Source organism: Pinus tabuliformis, chromosome 5_2, assembly GCF_031772625.1.
Source record: "Pinus tabuliformis cultivar Carrire ecotype Pingquan chromosome 5_2, CPIR1, whole genome shotgun sequence".
NCBI lineage: Eukaryota > Viridiplantae > Streptophyta > Pinopsida > Pinales > Pinaceae > Pinus > Pinus tabuliformis.
In genome coordinates this window covers 612814563-612829256 of record NC_142306.1, presented here as the reverse complement: position 1 = coordinate 612829256, position 14694 = coordinate 612814563, and the positions used below count along the sequence as shown (strand labels likewise).

The 14694-nt window shown below is 35.7% G+C and overlaps 1 pseudogene; it reads left to right on the top strand.

The window, feature by feature from the left end:
* The first annotated feature begins 12452 nt into the window (after positions 1 to 12452).
* LOC149160516 (L-type lectin-domain containing receptor kinase IV.4 pseudogene) lies at positions 12453 to 14078 on the top strand (annotated as a pseudogene).
* Positions 14079 to 14694: the final 616 nt, after the last annotated feature.

Genomic DNA, 14694 nt, shown 5'->3' with positions numbered 1-14694 from the left:
CAGAGGTGCATCAATTCTCCCGAGGCAATTGTATTTTTGACATTTCTCTAAAACCATGACACCTGTGTAAAAAGTGAAGGAGGTTTTTATTCCTTGGCTTATTTTGGACAAAAACCTCTCTCATTTTTCCCAAATTCATCTTTTATTTCTCAGAAAAATCATTGGAGTAAAACCTATCCCGATGTGTGGAACAAGAGATTTGTCGAAATGAAGCGAAATGAAGGGGATAAGCGGCTTCTAAATTCTTGGGAAAATTCTTGGAAGTAGGGAGGGATGTTAAGAAGTAGGGGAAAGTGGAATTTCAAAGATTGAGTGAGGGGAAGGGGTCCAAAAAGGCAAAACAAAGGTCCAACCTAGAAAATTGCCAGGTTGTAGCAAGAAACTAGTGTTTGTGCAAAAATGAGGAATTTGGGGGATCTCAGTGATGGGAAGTGTTTGATAAGGTACTTTACAGATAGGGGAAGGTGTATGAACATCAAGATACAAGTTTTGCTGATGATTTGACCGTCCAAGAGAAATTGCCTTCAAAACCCTAGGAGAGGTAAATGACCTTACCTAGGCGCAACTGAAGCATGAACAAGGTGTAAAATGACCCAGTGGAACTTGACATGATAATGAAAACCCTCTGAATGATGGTACACTCAGCTGAATGGTGACATGGACCGACATTTGGACAACTTTTACAGGAATAAAAGCAAACCCTACATCTAATGCCTAGTGACCAAATTTTGCTTGAAGACTTACTGAAATGACAAAATTTGACCTTGACACTCTGAGACCACTTTGTAAGAGCATATTTGATCACTGGAGGAAGGCTACAAAGACTGACACTAACAGACCTAATATGATTTTGTTGTGATTTGAATTGAATTAAAAGAAATTGCAGGGTTAATCTCACAAATAAATCAACTCGTATAGATATGCCTTAAATTGGTTTGGAACTCCCTTATGATGAATCTCATAAAACTCAGATACTTATGATGTAGGAGGAACATTGAATTTCTAGGATGAGTGTATGAGGTTGATTTCAAGTTAAATAATAGTAGCATGAAGATATTATAGTATGTAGTAGTGTGTCGGAGTTGAAGACTTAAAGAACAGGGCTAGTGTGGTGACACTAGAACTCAATTGTATGCACTAATTTCCATGATGTATTCCATGACTAATATGATTGTGTTACAACAAGAAGGTGCCTTGGTTATGAAGGCCTTTTTTGATGCAAGGAAGCATTTCCAAAGGATAGATGGCTTGAGGGACTAAGGAAGCAGAGAAGGGGATGTCTAGACTTGGAAGATGAGTGATTGCATGGAAGAGGAATCATATCACCTGAGGGACCTCAAAAGTAGAAAAGGGGATGTCATTATTTGAAGATGAATTGGCCTTAAAGACTCATGGTCATGTTGATTGGGATTCAAAGCTTGAGTGGAGATGTTGTTGGGGGGGATCACTTGGGAAATGAATAAAATCAGAGGTGCATTCAGGAAATCACCTATATGCCTATAGGAATTGAAGGCAAGTCGATAGAGTCATTTAAGAATATGGTATGGGAACCTCCACACTAGGAGGAGGTTGTCATGTTTTTTTGAAAATGTGTTAGTGTGGTCAACACGTAAGGGGAATCACAAGAGACAACAAAAGAGGGATAAAAAAGAGGTATTGGAGGGATGGAGAGTGCTCTTCCGGAGTGGAGGAGATTAAGGCAAGGAGGTCTAGCTGGGAATGGTGCACACACATAGATAGAAGAAAAAAATGGTTGGAGGAGAAATATTTTTATGTTAAGGAGAGTTGTAGAGCAATTTGAGAAAAGAATGTAGAGGAGGATGCATTAGTTGAAGGAATGTTGGCAAGCATGACTGAAAAATAGAGAGGAACAATGGGTTCTTTTTAGGAGAAGTAATTGCAGTGATTGGAAAAGTCTTACTAGGGTTACAGGTGAATCATTTTGGAATCCTTGGACTCCTATGTGGTTTTATTGACTAGATGGAGCATATTCCCTTGAGATCTTCTTTACTTAGGCTCTAAATCTAGCTCGAGTATGGCTATTTGCAAGAACGATTGTAGCGCAAACTAGCCTATGGTTAGGAGGATAGTTGAAGTCCATCCTCTAGTTGTCAACATTTTTATATAAATCGGACAAGTGTTCATTTATTTATAAATACTTGTATTATGAGTGACCAATAATTACCTCATTCAAGTAATCATGTCAAGTTCATCATATAACTAGGGTGACTGGCCATCTAATGTGTTAAGGTGGTTATGAGTTATCTGAATTAGATGGATTTAACATTGTTGACTCATTACAGGAGAGTTGATGTATGTATGCTTGGTGATCTACAATAACTAGGAATTCTTTTGTTACCATATACTCATTTAATTATCTTATGTTGGTATGCATATGAGTTGGGCAGTCATTTGAGCATGGTATTTATGCAATTGGTAAAATTATGTGGTTGTGGCATACTTGATATTTTACATGTCTATCAGATAGGTCCCTAAATGGTGATCTAAAATCATCCAACACCATCTTGATGTCTTAATAATTTTTTATCTTTATATCTTGAAGGTTTGGGAAGCTCACTATTATGACCATAGTTGCATGTGATCCTATTAGTATCATATTTCTATGTTATGCATGTGGGGGTCGCTCTATCTTAGAAAAGAAGCAAAGTGATTATTTTTCTCATATGCATTCATGGACATCATAGGGATTATGATCTATGGGCTACTGTTATTATATTAGTCATAGAGTTATATGCCTGGTTGTGTATAGTTGCTTGAGGTGCAATGGTGCACCAACACTGTCAAGATGGTGTGTTCTTATATACTTGGGATGAAATATTTTACATGTTTCATTATAGTCAATTTCATTCTAAAAGTAGCCTCGTAAGGAAAAATAATAAAATAATAGGAAAATAATAAAATAAGAGTTATGAATTTTGGAGGGAAAAGAAGAAAACTATTTTTTTTTATTGTATTTTTGGCTTATCTCCTTATAGGTTTACTCAAATTTCAAGTGTAGACACTCGTTGGATTCGGAAATAAATTCCACATCCAACGAGTACCCATTATGCATACTTTTGAGAAGACACACATTGATCAAAATTGAAGATACATTAAAAAAACATGTTGAACACACGTTTTTAGTGTATCCTAAATTTTTATCAATGTGGGTCTTCTCAAAAGTATGCATAATGGGTACTTGTTGGATGTGAAATTTAATTCCACATCGAACGAGTGTCTAAACTTTAAATTTTAGTAAACCTATAAGGAGATAAGCCAAAAATACAATTAATTTTTATTTATTTTTTAATTTTTCCTCCAAAATATTTACATGTACCTCTTTTTAAATTTAAAAGATTTTGATTGGTTTACATATTATGTACATGAAAATTTCATGGGCACTTTTAGGCTAAAATTTCCTCTAATGTTTCTCATGATATGAGAGATCTAGGCATCTTTGTGTTATTGGTATAATCATGTAATCACATGAATCAGATGGATTTTTTAAGCATTCATATATGTTGTTGTGGTATGTGATGTTTCAAGGCTTGTTGTTTATAAAGGATAGAGGATCCCTCTGAATAGAGGTTGTGCTTAATGTGCTTGATATGCATGTATGGTTGCCTTAGAATTTATGGTTTTTGTATCCTTCAATGGTATTTTCTTTTCTTACTCATGGAAATATTTGTTATGCATGGATGAACTAGTAAGATCTGGTGTGGTTGTTACTGAGTTCATAGAGTGTTGCTTTCCAATAAATGGGTGTAATAATATTCAAATGGAAGGTTGGTTTATGTTATTGTGATTATGTTTGACGTTGTATATATTTATTATTAAAATTTATTTATTTAAAATGAGGATCAAATTCCTGCATTTAAGAATAAATTGGGGAGGCCAATATTTCTCAAGAGAACCCTAGCCAAACCTCTGAAAATGTTGCAGGAGATCAAGAGAGACTCTCTACGTTTAAGGGTGAAAATGGACGTGTAGTAGTCAATTGGGTCCAAGTCCAAACTTACCCAAGAATTCGAGACTCCAAGATATGTTGAACTGAGGTGTTCATGTTTGGGCCAAATTCGAATTGGGTTGGAGGTGGTCGTATAACATATGTGTTTATACATATATTAACATAGTGTGTGGCGAAGGTATATTGGGGCCAAGTTAGGGTATAAATACAAAAATGTAAATGAAAAGTTTCCATCGAGTGCTTGGGCCAAGGCCTGGACTAGTTCAGGGGTTTAGGATGTCTTGTGTGCATGGTATAGTTTGGAACTGAGATGTGGGCCAAGGACTAAACTAAACCAAATTGTTTAGGTGTTTGGGCCTTTGGGATGATTGGGGAGGCCTTACCATATTTGGGAGCTGAACATGAATTGGTTGAAGCACATGAAGTGCGCAAAGGTAGTTTAGAACCTAGACGTGGGGCCAGACACCAAACTAGTTTAGAGTTTTGGACTAGTTCAAGGGCGCAGAATAGTTTGGGGGTCCGATAAGTTTTGTGTGTGTGGGTTCATCCAGAGCTAGATGTGGGCCTTGGTCTAAACTAGACTGAGCGTCTAGGAGTTCAAGATGCTTGGAAAGTGCTTTTTTCCTGTAGGCATGAACCCTTGACTTTTCTTTATAACATGAAATTGTGACAAAACATGTTTTAGGGTCGGTCTGGTGGGGCCTATGTGGAGAAGTGGCATGGAAAGTGTCACGTGGGAACATTGTAGTACATGTTGGTGTCGCAAGGTGACATGGATGACCCAAATGTGGTGGTTTTGCCATGTGATCATCATGTGGCATTGATGTGGGTGCCATGTGGAAGTACCTTGCTAATGTGGCAAGGGTTCATTGGCTAAGCTTTAAACAACTATAAATTTTGATATGGGAGTCAAATTTTAATAAAATTTATATCACTGAAAATCTCCCAGCAAGCTGAATGTTATGGTAATATTTGTTCCAAGTTTTAATGAAGTCAAGAAAAGAGGAATTTTGTGACCCCATTTCCATGATGGGAATATGGTGGTCAGGTTAGAGAAAGTAACACCTTCCATCTAGCCTGGGTTATCCAAGGGGTTGGGAGGTATTTTTACACTTCCAAGACCTTCCACGACCAATATAATGAGGAATGTTGAATGTGGATTGTTGTGCCTTAAACCCCTAGAGGATTTCAAAGTATAGGTTGGATATCTATTGAGAAGAAAGGAGGAAAAGGGTGAGGATATCATTGATGTTGACCATTCGATCCAAGATTCCAAGAAGATGAAAGCCTCCATAATATGCTTCATATAGGACCAACCTATATTTTTGAAAGCTTTCGAGAGATCAAGCTTGATAAGCTTCTCTGCCTTATTATGCTTCTTGAAAAAATGTATTGCCTCATGTGCCACCACAATGCCATGAAAGATTTGTCGCCCCGTAACGTAGCCATATTTCTCTAGAAATATTAAAGATAGTAATAGTGGCTTCAGGTGATTTTCCATAAGCTTTGATATTATTTTACAGATGACATTATAGAGTATAATGGGATAGACACTACTAGCTTTGATGGCGTTCTCCTTTTTGTGGGATACAATGCATATCATGATATTGAAATATGGATGAATTGATTTAGTTTAGCATGATTCTGCCACTGTTTCATGAATCTCCTTTCCCAAGAATGACAGACTTGCTTAGAAGAAGTCGGTGGTAAAGTTGTTCAATCCTGTAGATTTGTTCTTATGCATGAGCTTGACAACTTCCTCCACCTCAAATATTTATATTTCCCTTGTTAGAAATGTGTTATTCTTAGGAAGGACCAATGAGGGGATATTTGTTGTGATTCCATGGATAGCTCATAATCTGTTGAGAGAGGGATTGACTAGGAGGTCTCAATAGTATCCAGATAGTTCCTTCTCTATATCCTCATTGTTCAACATCTTATTACCTCATATATTCATGAGTGAGAGGATTTTGTTGTGGTGATAATGCTTCACCATTGATTTGTGGAATAATTATATATTCTTCTCTCCGTCCCTTAGCCATTTCAACCTAGATTTTTTCTTCCATAGAATTTCTTGCTTCTTTCTTCTATCCTCGAAGTTTATAAGTGTCATTCCTTCTTCATGAATTATCTCTTTCGTGCAACCCTCTAATATGATTCTTTTTTGGTCATATTGACTTCTAACTTGTGTTTCTCCTTAAAGACGTTTCTAAACTCCAACTTATTCCACTCCTTGATTTTGGCCTTCAGACTCTTTAGTTTCAAGTGGAAGGCCTCTATTCTTGGATTCACTTGAATCATCAAGTCTTCCCAAAATTATTGGAATTTTTTGAGGAATGGAGGGTCTTGTAGCTAAAAGCTTTTAAATTGGAAGGGCTAGTTCTATAGTGTTTCCTTGAGTTCTAATTGGAGATAGATTGGCCAATGATCCAAACCTACATATGGCAAAATCATGGCCTTAACAAAAATATATTTTTCAAGGAGGGATTCAGAAGTTAAAAGTATGTCTAAAATGGAAGCAATATGATGTTTACCTCCAAGTTGATTGTTTGAAGTGTGATTTCTTTTTATTGTTATAATATATGCTAGGCACAGTTTTTAGATAGTTGACTTGAACTACTCCACATCTCTATCCATCCAACTTAGACCTCCTTTTTTCTCCTCCAATGAGGTGATCATATTAAAGTCTCCAACAACTATCCAAAGCTCCTCTGAATAGATATGTCCTAGCATTATTAAAATCTTCAGAAAAATTTCTTAATTAGACATCATCGAGGACCCATAAATTGTAACTACTCCTCGCTCTTTTGATCCTAGATAGTGGAATCTATCTAATATTGTTTATGATGTGGCTACCAAGTTGTTGAACTAAACTCTTTTGGGTTCCAAATAATGGCTAACCCTCCTACTATTCCACAACCATCCAGTGTAATTAAACTACAGTCATTCCATATTTTCGCTACAATGTTACGAAGCATTTCTTCATTACATTTTGTCTCATGTAATATAACTACTAATGGCATTTCCTTCTTGGTTAATCTCTTAGGAGCTTGTGCATACCTTGATTATTTAGGCCCCTAATGTTCCAAGAGATAATCTTCATTTAGGGGGTGTATGTAAGAAGGAAAACACCTGCTAGATCAAAACCACTTGACCAACATTTATCAATTATTATCCAATTACTTGTATATGATCCTTATTTATTTTCCTACCATGCCTTTGTTCCTCCTAGGTTGTTCCTTGTTGTTCATTTGAACTCTGTGTTCGGATGCCTAGAATCACAAAGGAGCACAAATCTCTAGTTTTTGCGACTTAACTATGATAGGATGGATAATCTACCTACTTCTCCTTATTTCCTACAACTACTCTAGCCTCTCCCCCTTTACTTGGTGCCTTTGGAATACTAGGGGTTCCTTGTGCTTCTTGCGATATGTCGATCACATCCAACATAATTTCTTCATTTGGTGTTGGTGTTTGAGTCGAGACCTCAAAAAATTTCGTTTTGAGAGATGAAGCATCTTCTTCTCCTACATATTCTTCCTCATTGTCTTTTATATCTTCCATTTCCTAGAATTCATTATTGGACTAAAATTACTCCCGACTAGGGTTGGCTACTTGATTTTTGGGATGGTTTTTTCTTGTGGTAACCTTAGTGAATCCATCACACTTCAGTACTTGTGGAGCACTATTTCTTTTCTCAGTGACTCTTGAAGGGAATTCATTGAATGGGTGCACATACTCATGACAATGCCTACATATAAATGGTACATGCTTGTAATCAAGAGTCTGCTTCCATATTTCATCTTGAAAGTGGATATCCACAACTATGGGAGTGGTTCTAAGATATTCATGTGCAAAAAGATCCTAGAATAGGAGGTGTAATGAACCTTCTTTATTACCTCTGAAGCTTTGACAAAGCACCCTATGGAGTTGTTAATGTTGTCCAATATCTCTGGTTGCTAGTATTCCTTGGGTAATGAAAATAGCCTTACCCAAACCAATGTAGTCAAAATTTTGTCCTTCTCTAGATTGTAGCATTCCTCTTATGAATAGCCCAACATTGTTGGAAAAATATGGTCCATTTTCAAAGACATTTGTGCAGTCTTACAAATAGGAGAAGATTGTTGTGAAGAATCCCTTGGCACCGAGCTCACAATCTACATTCCTTTTGGGGTGCCATTTTTGTTGGATCCCATTGATTAGGGTTTTCCCAGTAGGCGAAAATCCAATAAATTTGCATATGAAGGCATGATCCTTTATATATTGAATATAAATTGAAATCTTATCAGATTTCACTTCGTATTTCAAAATTTTCAATACTTTGGGCAAACATTTTCCCTACATTTGCTTTTGTAAGGTTACTCCCATTAGTGGATGGGTTTTAGATCTTCCTCTAGAGTTTGCCCCCGGAGATAGTCAATGAGGTATCGATCAATTCAAATTTTTAGTGCTATGTGTAGGGACCCCAAACCCTAATTGCTACCCTCTCTACCAAAACAATTATATCGATATTTTAATTAATTTCTAAATTAGTCAACTTTATAGTTAAAATTAAAACTATATTTAATTATTTTTATTAAATTGATAAATTGAAAATTTTTATAATTCAAATATAAATGATTAATATTTATATTTTTTTCATTTCTTATTATAAATATCTATTTTTTAGATTACAAATTTTTATAAACCAACATAAATCCATCTTAACTCTAGATCTACCAAGAGGTATTAAATTTATCAAGATGTAATTTTTTATTTGAGTGGAAAACTTCAGGAAAGGTTTGCACATCCAAAGATTTGATTTCTGTAGATGCTTGGTAGATTTGGAGTTAAGATAGATCTAGATTGAGTTAAGATGGATCACATTTCTATTTAGAAATATTCTTATTTTTAATTATATGTGTATTAATTAGTGGTAGGAGTTTGGGTTCATTGTCATATGCTCTCCTACAGGGACATTCATCAGCAAAGCACATGAATATAATGTCCTTATTGGTTTTGGGAGACTCTTAGTTGATCATTCAATATGTTTTTTCTAATTATCTTAAAGTAAGTCATGTGACTAAGAGAATTAGAAGTTTGTAGGGTTATTTCTCCTATTCAAATTTCTTTCAATTTCTTTGGTTTAATAATCAATATGGCCAATAAAAGAACCTTGTTAACACTTGGAGAAATAGTTATTAATGAGTAGGCACATTTTTCCCCATCCCATAACCTTCACTCATGAATTTTTTTATTTAAAACATATTAGGTATTGATTTGTGCCACATGCCAATATCCCTTGCAAAAATAAACTTGCTTTGAGGAAGTAGATATGGAGCAATGCCCAAGATCATTTGATACTCATAAAATGTGAATTGTATGGAGCATAAGGTTTTGAATTTTTTTGGGAGTAGCATAAAGTTTTGAAATTTTTGGGAGTATACTAGCAAGTGTTTACTTTCTAGAATTTTAGTTTAGTGCCCATGTATAGTTGGCAATAATAAATCTCTTATTGGGTGGAAGTTATTGAATATGTCTTATATTAGTTAGCTAACAATTTGCAAAATTGTATTTGATGTAATACAATTGAGTTAACCATAGATTTTTACAATACAAATTATAGTTTCAATTAAAAAAAAGAAATATATATGTTTATTAATTAAATGTATTAAAGTCTGTATATGTTGATTAATTATATGTTCTTAAATATCATGGTTCTAAATGGTTTATTGAAAAAATGTTTATAAGTTTATTTGATAGTACAAAATTAACGGATTGAATTAAATCCATTTTTTAATTTGAACAGTCATATGTTTTGTTATTATTATTTTTTAATTTAATGTTTTGTTATTATTATTTTTTAATTTAATGTTTTATTTCAAGGACACTACAACATCTCTACTATATTAACCCAACATTTAAATGTTTACACTCAACTATAAACACTTCAAAATCTCCCTATATCCTTATATTGAAAATATTTTCAAAATAATATAAAATTAAAAAAATATTTTCCTAATAATATAGAATTAAAATAAAAAAATATTTCCGCACATCTCTTTATACCTAGTTAACCTAAGTTTTTTCATTTTAATATATTTTTATAATAATTATTTAAAATTATTCATTTTATAAATAAATCTTTTTTAACAATATAAAATTACAATTCAGAAACTTTTTTTTTCGAATCATGTTATTAGTACTAACAAAATCTTTTCGATATTTTTATAATAATTATTTCAACTAATTAGTTTTATAAATCAATTTTTCAAACCTATAACAAAAGTTTAACTCCGACCCATGCTTCGTTCATGAGTCTTGTTTCAAATAATTGATTTTACAATATAAAAAAAATTTAAACATGTTTTAACGGAAAGTTACAGTTTAATTTTTTTTTTATTAAATAAAAAAATCTACCAAACCTCATAATATCTAAGTAATTCATTCTTAAATACTTGTAAAAGAATAGAAATATGTAATAAACCATTTCCATCTTTCTCTTTCAAAACAACCCAACAAAACTCAAAATTTAAAAATAATATATTATACATAAAAATTAGTTTTTTGAAAATAAATATAAATTCATTTTCATTAAATATATCAAAATTACACATAAACCAATATAATCAAAATTTTCACAAAACAATTAATGCACCATCCCTCTATTCCATTAAAAATAATAAAAGCTTTTAAATAAAAACATATTCTAACTTAAATTAAAATTATTAAATATCTAAAATATAGATCTAAACAAAAAAGTCAAAATAATAAATTATTTACAAAATTATATTTATTATTAATTAATATAATATATTTTTTAATTTATAACTCTAATTTTAATTTTAAAACTTCTGATATAAATTTTAAAGTTATTATTTGAGAGATCTACATACTCACCCATCTTAGGATTGAATATCATAAAGTCGTGACTGAGACTTGGATGTAAACTTATAACCACTTATGTTTGAAAAATCTTCATACTCATAGACTTAGCATCAAATATCATAAAGCTTCACGTGGATTTGGATTTTAATCTTTAAAGTCAAGAATTATCTTAGTTCGAAATTATATATATATTTATTTATTTGACTGACTTCATAATCGAAATGTGGAAAAGATATTTAATTTATAAGAAGAATTTTGGCATAAATTATATATAAAAAGACTTTTGTCGATACGTACTAGTTGGTTTGAAACGCATCGACAAAGATCTTTCTATATGTGATTTACGCGAAAATTCTTCTTATAACTATGATGGATCACAGAAGCCTCAATTCTACAAAATATTTAATTTATTTTAATTAAACTGCAAAATTCAGATGAGCGATTAGTTTCACACTCCCTTCCCATTCAAAAAAAATAATTGAATAAATAAAAAGAAACTTTAAATAATAACACATTATCTTTCGAAGTTCAACCATTGATTTAATAAAGCTCAAAGATTATACATCAGGCTTATGTCATAATTGTAAATTTTAAAATATTTTAGATATCAAAGTTTATATATATGGGAAATTTCAGAAGAGTTTAGATATTTAAAGGTATAAATAAAGTTAATTATCTAATTTTGTTCATAACCATTCAATTTGAAATTAAGATAAACTCAAAATATAAATGATTTTTTTCCTATTTTATTTATCATTCAATAATCTTAAATTTGTCCTTTTTTATTTATAATTGAATAATAGAAACTTTAACCTTGACTTGATCTCTCAGGAGGATCATAAACAAAAAGTATTTTTTTTATTTTTATTATTTAATTAATGTTATATATGAAATCTAATGAACTCAATTAAATTCATTCTCCATGTTCCAGCTATGCTTGAAAAGTATGTACACCTACCTATCTATGGTTCATCAACATGAATTTTTACCCCAACTTGGATTTTGAAGTCAAGTCTAACGATTTTTTTAACAATTATAGGACAGTCAATTTCATAACCAAGGTTTGGAAAATTATCGCGGAAAGTCGGTTTTCGATGAGTCAATATTTACCTGTTTCCTGGTAGGGCTCTGGAAAGCAGAAAAAAAAGGAGTCGTCTCACGCGATAAATGATGAATACTGGTTGTCGCATTATGAATTGTGAGGCTACCACGGCGCGCAGAAATTAGACGCGCACGGCAAGTTCAGATCAGAAGAATTATGTATTAATACCCTTCGGCCATGTATTCTTTCCTGAGATGATTTTAGCTCAGGCAAAAGAATCTATTGAAGATGCTTCCATGGCGCAGCCTCCTCTTCATAGCCTTCAGCTACATCGTCATACCACTTTTTCCTGCACAGGCCGATGAAGACGCTCGCCGACCTACTTCTTTCGTCTTCGACGGATTCAATGGAACCGGCTTGATCTTGGAGGGGGACGCTTCAGTTATCCGCTCCAAATCCGTGCTTGCCCTCACAAATAACTCTCGTTTCATGTTAGGCCGCGCGCAATATTCAAATCCCGTGCAGATGAAAAGCGACGACACGGTTTCCTCCTTCAGCACTACATTTGTTTTCTCCATGGCGGCTCCTCCCTCTAACACAGGTGGAAGCGGATTAGCCTTCTTCATGACGCCTCAGGGATCTCCCATGGACCCTCTGGCAGCCGGCCAAGATTTCGATTGGCTGAACATGAGCAGCAGCGGGCAGCAATACAACCAGTTGTTTGCAGTAGAGTTCGATACCGCCGAGAATGTGGAATTCAATGACCCGGACGACAACCACGTGAGCGTGGTCATCAACACTGTCATGTCGGTGCGGGCCGAGTCTGCGGGGTACTGGGATAAGGGAGACAGCTTCCATGGATTGATCCTCAAGAGTGGGCGGAACATACAGGCCTGGATCGATTACCATCATCCTCAAAGCCGTCTCAACGTTACCATCACATTGGCCGGTTTGCCGAGACCTCAGAGGCCGCTGATATCTCTGAAAATCAATCTGACCCACGTTCTGCAAGAGGAAATGTTCGTTGGATTTTCAGCGGAAACGGGGGACATGGGGGAAGACCATTACGTTCTCGGTTGGAGTTTCTCCAACGAAGGCATGGCACCACCGCTAGATGTGTCGCGTCTCCCTTCCATGTATTCCAAAGGTCGGGGCCCAGGATTCATAGCCGGTATCACCGTGATCTCTTTCGTTCTCTTCTCGCTGGGGGTTGCGGCCGTGTTTCTCAAAAGAGCAAAGAGCAAGGAAACGATCGAAGAATGGGAGCAGGAGTATTGGTCCCATCGATTCACTTACAAGGAACTCAGTGTTGCCACTCGCAGGTTCCGAGACCGGAACATTTTGGGGCAAGGGGTTTTCGGGAAGGTTTACAAGGGAATTCTCCCCCGCAGCGGCCATGAAGTCGCAGTGAAATGCATATCGACGGATTTCGCGGAGGGAATGAAGGGGTTCGTAGCAGAGATCTCGAGCATGGGGCGCCTACAGCACCGCAACCTGGTTCAAGTCCTGGGCTGGTGCCGGAAACAAAAGCAGCTATTCATCGTTTCCGACTACATGCCCAACGGCAGTCTTGATAAACTCATATTCGGGAACCCAGCAACAGTCCTGCCGTGGCCTCAGCGATATGCGATCCTGAAGGGCGTGGCCGCTGGGTTGCTGTTTCTGCACGAAGAATGGGAGAGGATGGTCATCCACCGAGACATCAAGTCGAGCAACGTGCTGCTGGATTCGGAGCTCAACGGGCGACTGTGTGACTTTGCCCTCGCTCCGCTGTATGATTACTGCCAGAATCCGGAGAAGGCTCATGTGGTGGGAACGCTGGGGTACATAGCACCGGAGTTCCTGCACACGGGGAGTGCCACTGCCAGCTCGGACGTGTTCAGCTTCGGGGTTCTGTTGTTGGAGGTGGCTTGTGGAAGGAGGCAGATGGATCCGTTGGAGGACCCCGAGCAGATGATTTTGACGGACTGGGTGAGGGTCCTGTACAAGGATGGGCGGCTCGTGGAGGCTTTCGATCCAAACCTGGGCAAGCGGTATGACGTGGTGGAGATGGATAGGGTGCTGAAATTGGGGTTGTTGTGCTGTCATCGAGAGCCGGAGAGCAGACCGACAATACGCCAGGTTTGTCAAATACTTGAGGGTGAAGCTACTCTTCCTGACATGCGTACGGCTTCGTTAAACATGGGTATTCTGGGTCGTTAACAAATGGTCCTTGTGATATTATGGGTCGTTATCCCTGAAGAGCTCTATTTAAGTCGGCAGGTAATAATTTTCGGACGAAATGGCCGAACACCATCACATTATTAGGTCACACCGTGAAATATTTGTAGACGTAGTGCAGCTTGATTTCATTGTAAATTTATGAAATGATGGGATAGAAATAAAGTTAAATACATAACTGGGTTACAAATTCCCCAATATTCTAAAGTTTAGATCAAAATTAGATTGAAGGGATTGCGGCCACCTGCAATGTTGAAAGTCAAGGATAGCCGCCACCTACTATATTGAAAAGTTAAAGATCCCCGGCTCCACAAGCCAGCTTGAAATTTTCAATGCGTTGGTAGTTGAAAGCCTCTTAAATAAAATAAGCTAAATGTTTTTATATATCTCTCTGATGTATGGTCGTACAATATTTTTGAATGATTGGACAACCTGTTTCCCACATGGGCAAAGTTGTTGAATATCTACCACTCAGCGTTGTAAGATGCAGCCATATGTTCTTAGTACCTGGACGATATTTTTCACTTTGCAGCTAAGATGGTTGGGTTGTCACTTCATTGTCCACCCATCAATTTTTATGAAGTTATATCATTTTAAA